Below are 6635 nucleotides of genomic sequence, written 5' to 3'. Positions count from 1 at the left end.
CAACCTCCCCAGCTTCCACTACTTGCTATATATGCATTCTTATTCATTAGGCACCATCTACCCTAATCAGTGTATCTTTCCTAAGCACTGCTCTGTATGCACAGTGGTAGAATATCACATGGAACTAGTCTCAAGTATACACTCCATGGCTGAATTAATCTGGAGTCAGGGAGAGAGCATTTTTTTTTTGCCAGTCCTGGTGTTTGAACTCAGGGCCTTGCACTGTCCTTGAGCTTTCTGAAAGCTAGCTCTCCACCACTTGAATCCCAGCACTACTTTTGGCTTTTTCTATGTATGTAGTATCAAGGAATCAAATCCAGGGCCTTTCCTAGTCTCTATCATATTCCTGGCCTGAGAGAGTATCCTTACTAGCTTTTTATTTGAGAGCTGGCTAACTCCATAGTTGTGTTACCACTGTTTGCAAGGCCTTACACATTTCTGATTATACACATGAAGAAACTGAGTCTCAGAGAAGCAAGCAACTTATAGCCAAAGGAAGAAAGGAAAACAAGGAAAGATGCAGAAACTAGCCCCCACCACCCCACCTCAGCTATACCCATGTGTTTCTTTACAGAGGTACCAAACAAATTCATTGGGAAATAGCGCCTTTCAAGAAATGATGCTGGGAAAACTTGATATCCACACTGAAGACAAACCACATCCCTATCTCTCATCCTGTGCAAAAATCAACTCAAGTGCTGGCTTCAACAGCACATATACTAAAATTGGAGCAATACAGAGAAGATTAGCATGGTCCCTGCACAAGGATGACATGCAAATTCATGAAGTATTCCATATTTTTTAAAGGCTTAAATTTAACCATTAAATAACAGTTTTCTAAGGAGGAGCAGCAGCCATGTGAAATGATCTAAAACATTCAATTCTTTAAACATCTCAATTCTTTAACATTAAATTCATATATATAGATAGATAGATAGATAGATAGATTTTTTTTAAAGCAACTCAAAATGAGCCAAAGATCTGAAGCTCGAAAAAAAGGAAGGGAAAATGTGGAGCAAACATTTCCAGACCTAAGCACAGGCAATGACTTTTTGAATAGGGCTTCAGGAACAGAGCTCCAACTGGTAAGCACACTGGTTAGTTTTATGACTACCAGAGCTAAGGAAACGAGATGGAGAACTGACAGTTCTAACTGAATCATATTCTAAAAGTTTTGGCCCAGCGAGGAAAAGAACTGAGTGAGGTGATAGCTTACAGAATGGGAGAAAAATCCGATGGGATGGATGTTTAGAATATATCCAAAGACTTTAAAATGGATACCACAAGCCAAAGTAATAGTAGGAAAAAAATAAGTAACTGAGGGCAGGGAGTGTGGTCTAGTGGTATTGTGCTTGCCTAGCCCTGGGTTCAATTCCCCCTAGCCCTGGCTTCAATTTCCTGGAACCACATACACAGAAAAAGCAGGAAGTGGTACTGTGGCTCAAGTGACAGAGTGCTATCCTTGAACAAAAAGTGTTCAAGGGCAGTGTCCATGCCCTGAGTTCAAGCCCCAGAACTGGCAAAAAAACAAAACAAAACAAACAGTAACAAGCAAAAAAAATAAAAATAAAAAAATAAAAAAAACCCAAGCAACTGAAGCCTGGTAAGTCAATCTACTCAGGAAACAGAGGTCAGTAGGATCATGGTGTGGGCTCATGCTGGACAAATCTTCATCAAGACCCCATCTGAATTTTAAGAAGCTGGCACATCTGAGATCCTGGACATGTAGGAAAGAAGGCAGGAGGATCACAGTAGGAGATAAGCAGACAAATAAGCACAAGCTCTTATCTAAAATCTGATTACTGACTGGAGGGGCCAAGAGTGTGGCCTAGTGGTAGAGTGCTTGCCTAGCATGCATGAAGCCCTGCGTTCCATTCCTCAATACCACAAACACAGAAAAAGCTGGAAGTGGGACAGTGGCTCAAGTGGTAGAGTGGTAGCCTTGAGAAAGCTCAAGGATAGTGTCCAGGCCCTGAGTTCAAGCCCCAGGACTGACAAAAACAAAAACAAAAATGCTGAATTTTACACAAAGGGCCAAGATGTGGTTGAAGTGTTGAGAGTGCTTTCCAAGTACTTACTCTTCAATGTCCTGCTTACAAACCCAGTAAAATACAAATGCACACTCTGCCTGCCTATCTGTCTGTCTGTCTGTCTGTCTGTCTGTCTGTCTGTCTGTCTGTCTCTCTCTCTCTCTCACACACACACACACACATTAGTATGGATACTCTTCGTATGTATAAGTACAAATGCCTAATGAATACATTTTCCCATGTACTTCAAAACTACATTGGAATTTCATCTGACACCATTGAGAATGACTATCATAAAGAAAATAAGCTGCCAATTCTGGCAAGGATTCAGGCAAAAATAAAAATAAATATAAAACATAAAAATATTTTAGTTAGTACTAGTGCACCCACGGGAAAACTGGGATATAGGTTTCTCAAAACATTCAAATTAGAACTTCTATAAGCTTGAGCTACACCATTCCTCAGTACATATACAGAAAATCCAAGTCAGTATATAGTAAAAAAAAATAACTACATATCTGTATTTATCTCCTAATTATTCTCAACTGCCCTATGGTGAAGTTAGGGCAGGTTCCCATCAATGGACGAGTAGATCAAGAAAATTTGGGATGTTCTCGCAATAGAGCTCTACTCAGCCATAAAGAAGAATGGAATTGTGCTTTTGAAAGTGAAAGAGATGAAATTAGATACCGTGTCTAGGGAAATCAGCATGAAGGTCACTCAAGTCTAAAAACAGACAATTCTTAAGATCATACCCTACCATTATTTGGCACATCTCTGAAGGAAAATAAACATGTAAGAAAGACATTTGCAATATCTACATTTATTGTGACAACATTCACATTAGCCAATGGTTCATGAGATAAGGTCATCAGTCACAGACAAATGGATGCAGTGGTATGTAGATAGGTGCTATGGAATACTGCACAGCCATAAATGCAAATGAAACCTTGTCATTAAGAAGAACATGGAAGCAATTGGAGAACATCACATCAAAGATGGCAAGACTAGTTTAAAAACAAAACAAAATATCCTTTAATATTTTTTTTTTTTTGTCAGTCGTGGGCCTTGGACTCTGGGCCTGGGCACTGTCCCTGAGCTCTTCAGCTCAAGGCTACCACCTTACCCCTGGAGCCACAGCACCACTTCCGGTTTTCTAGTGATTAATTGGAGATAAGAGTCTCTCTCTCTCTTTAATGCCTGGGCTGGCTTTGAACCACAATCCTCAGATCTCAGTCTCAGAGTAGTTAAGATTACAGGTGTGAGCCACCACACCCGGCTTAATTTTTTTTAATTTTTATTGTTATAAAGGTGATATACACAGGAGTTACAGTTACATAAGTCAGGTAAAGAGTACAATTTTTGGAGAATATCACCACTTCCCTCAATCACTCCTAGTGTTTACCTCCTATCCTCACACACAACTTATGAGGTTCATTTTTAACCTAATATCTAGTGAATACCACTAGTACATTAAATCAAAATATCATATGTGTTCAATAATGTGAAATGTCAACCTAAAAGAATATTCATAAGTATGTACAGCTATGAGTGTACATGTACGTATGTACACATGTACCCATATATATCATTTATGTGGATAAATGTATAAAATGGATCTAAGTAAAGAGCTATTGGAAAGAGACAGGTAAGGGAGAAGAGGGTGACTAATTTTTATACAGTGAAAGTATATATGAAAACAGCATAAATAACCTAAAGAAAGCTGTAGGGAAAAGGAAAACAGACTATTGGGGTGTGGGTACTAGCACAATGGGATTGGGCTAAAAAAGAGGATGGAAGAGGTTGAATATGGTGGAAGTATATTATTTGCAAGTATGAAAACTAAATAATAAAATCTGTTGAAGATATTTTTGGATATTGGGCATGAGGTCAGGTGAGTGACAAGAGACTGAAGATGTTTGGAATAATTGTAATCTTATTTTAAAAGCTATGAAATGCTCTTGGTGTGACTAATGAAGTGTTAAAAATTTTAAAGGCATGAAATTTCACTATTTTTTTGTTTTGAGAGAGTCACAGAATCTATCCATCAGAACTTCAGTGCCTATTTCTTGAACACTGGAATGATAAGTGTAGATCTGTTGCTAAAGGTGAATATGTGACAGTTGTAAAACCAAGTCTAAACAGGGCCTTCACCTGGAGGCCTGTCATCACTGTACCTGGAGACTAAGATAGGAGGAGGATGAGTTTCAGACCCATGCAAGCTAAAAATGAAGACATCCTCTTTACATCAAACACTCAATCAACACACAATTCTAAAACACAAGCCCCAAAATCAACACCATCATTGCAAGAAGCAACCTTACTGGTACCTAGAGCTAGTAGATTTCAAAACAACACTATAGATGCTTTCACTGTGTTGATGTAGAATAGTACAAATGAGAATTGTTACCTGTATAAGAAGAAAAGAAAATCAAGCATAGGCAGTGCTTTCATTACTCTGTTCTGGGAATGCAATTCCAGTGGGTCTTTGTAAGGTCAGAGCAAGAAATGCACCATTTTTGGCTACTATGAAAATGGAAGAGAAAGGAAAGGAAGAGGCCAGACTCCATCTGGAGAGGTGAGGAGTATATATTGGGCACCAAACCTTCCTGCAGGATTAGAGGTTGTGCAAGGAGGTGGGGTTGGAGTTAGGCTTTCATGGGGTCTGAGCAAGGAGACAGAGGTTACTTTGGTTCAGTACAGAGACGGTGAGTGCTAGCAGAAAATAGGGTGGTATACATAATGGTAATGGACTCTCATATTCAACATATCAAGCCTTTTAATGTTCAAACAACTCTTCATCTCTCTTTTGAACGTCTAAGCTTCTCGGGGTCCCTTTCTCAGCATTTTGGGATTCCATACTCTGAACCCTTTCCTGGTCTTATATCTTGGCCTCAGAGTTCCCATAGGGTAGACCCACATTAGGATGCTGACAGACAGGTTTAGGTCACATTGCTCTGCCTATCTGAGGTTTTCCCTGACATCCATATGCACCTGGGATTATAGGGTGGAGGGTTTCTTCCCATAGATTTTCATGAACATTCTGATAAAAAAAAATAGTAAGGAACAACAGCTTTATATTTTACTGGTTTGTGAACTAACACGTATAGAGTGACTTGAGGGTTTGGTGACATGCAGGGTTTGTATTTCTTGGGTTCTGATAGCAGGGAACAGCAGCTTCAGATAGCAGCAAGCCATGGTGACTGTGCCTTCTTGCTGCAGCTCTCCATTCAGACCTCAGGAGCTGAAGATGTTCAGCCTAGTAGCAGCAAATAGTACAGCTCTCAGGATTTAGAATTGGAATTCTCAGCCTTTGACATCTCTTGGGCCTGGGGTACCCATATCCTTGGTTCTTCACCCTGAGCAGCTCTCTGAGACTTCTTCAGCCACCAGGGCTTGCAGTTTCTCTCTTCTGGCTTTTAATAGACTACTAGTTTTCTATCTTCCTTCCTCCCCCCTTCCCTCCCCTCTCTCTGTTTTTCTTCTTCTTTTGTTGGCCATGGGGCTTGAACGTGTGACCTAGGCTATTTTTCTGGTGCTCTACTAGTTTAAGCCACAGCTCCACATCTAGCCTTTTGCTGGTTAATTGAAGATAAGTGTTTCACGGACTTTTCTGCCTAGGTTGCCTTCTGAGATCTTCAAATCTCAGCCTCCAGAGTAACAGGATTAACAGGGATGACCTGTTTTTTGAATCACCATCACACTTGCTTAATTCTGTTAAAACAAGAATCCCAAGCAAAAACTCCACAGATCTCAATTTATTCCCTTTTCTAGCTGTAATTATTTTACATTTTCCCCAGCAACAGCTGAGTTATGCACCTCAGAAAGTTAAGCAATGACAGTATTAACGTTACATTTCAGTGTTCCAAGTCCAGTCAACACATAAGATATGTCAGTTATTCCTCTGACACATTATTTCGACTTAGGTAAAACACGGTCTTTGCCTTTAGCATAAGCACAATACAAAAAAAAAAAAAGAAAGGTTGGGAGAATGATGAAAGGTGTGGATTGCTTGATATCTTATACTCACCAACTGACGTGCTGCACTGAGATCCCTTTTAACAACTCTTTAAGGATAATTTAAAAGATTGAGAAGCAACAAATAAGCAGAACAATCCCCGCAAAACAAAGATAACTGAGGCTGACGTTTTCGTTCCCGGCGGCATGGGCGTCTGCGGACCCGGGAGGCAGCTCCCCGCCTTCTCCTCCTCTCGGGTGGGGCGGGCCCAGCGTTGAGCGCCGCCCCGCTTAGATCCCGCGGCTCCCTAGCGGTCAGGAAAGGCGCCTGGTTTCCCGCGTGTCCAGCTTGGACGCGACCTGGATGCCAAGTGAAACATGCTCCCGAGAGGGGGGGACTCGTGGTGGTGGGCACCGACTTGGCTGTGGACAGAAGGGGAGGTGAAGAAGGTGGCAGGCCGCCCGTGGGCTGGTCTGGCTGGGCGGCGGCCACGCCCAGTGCGCAGCTGCAGAGGGCTGAGGCTCCAACGACCGAAGAGACCAGCGAGGTGCGACCGCGGCTTCCTCACGCCGCCAAGCCCGCGCGCACGCGCCTTGGCGGGTCTCCCTCCGGGCCTCGGCGGAGCCACGCCCCTCCTCGCGCACGCG

At 41.9% G+C, this 6635-nt stretch overlaps 1 non-coding gene across 1 annotated transcript; it reads left to right on the top strand.

The window, feature by feature from the left end:
• The first annotated feature begins 695 nt into the window (after nt 1-695).
• Nucleotides 696-802, top strand: LOC150064767 (U6 spliceosomal RNA). The gene has a single exon (XR_016535070.1). It is a non-coding gene; the product is annotated as a U6 spliceosomal RNA (small nuclear RNA).
• The last annotated feature ends 5833 nt before the right edge of the window (nt 803-6635 follow it).

This window comes from Megascapheus bottae, chromosome 3 (assembly GCF_031878675.1).
Source record: "Megascapheus bottae isolate mThoBot1 chromosome 3, mThoBot2.hap1, whole genome shotgun sequence".
Taxonomy (NCBI): Eukaryota; Metazoa; Chordata; class Mammalia; order Rodentia; family Geomyidae; genus Megascapheus; species Megascapheus bottae.
Note: the sequence above shows the minus strand (reverse complement) of the source record. Positions and strands in the feature narration are given on the sequence as shown.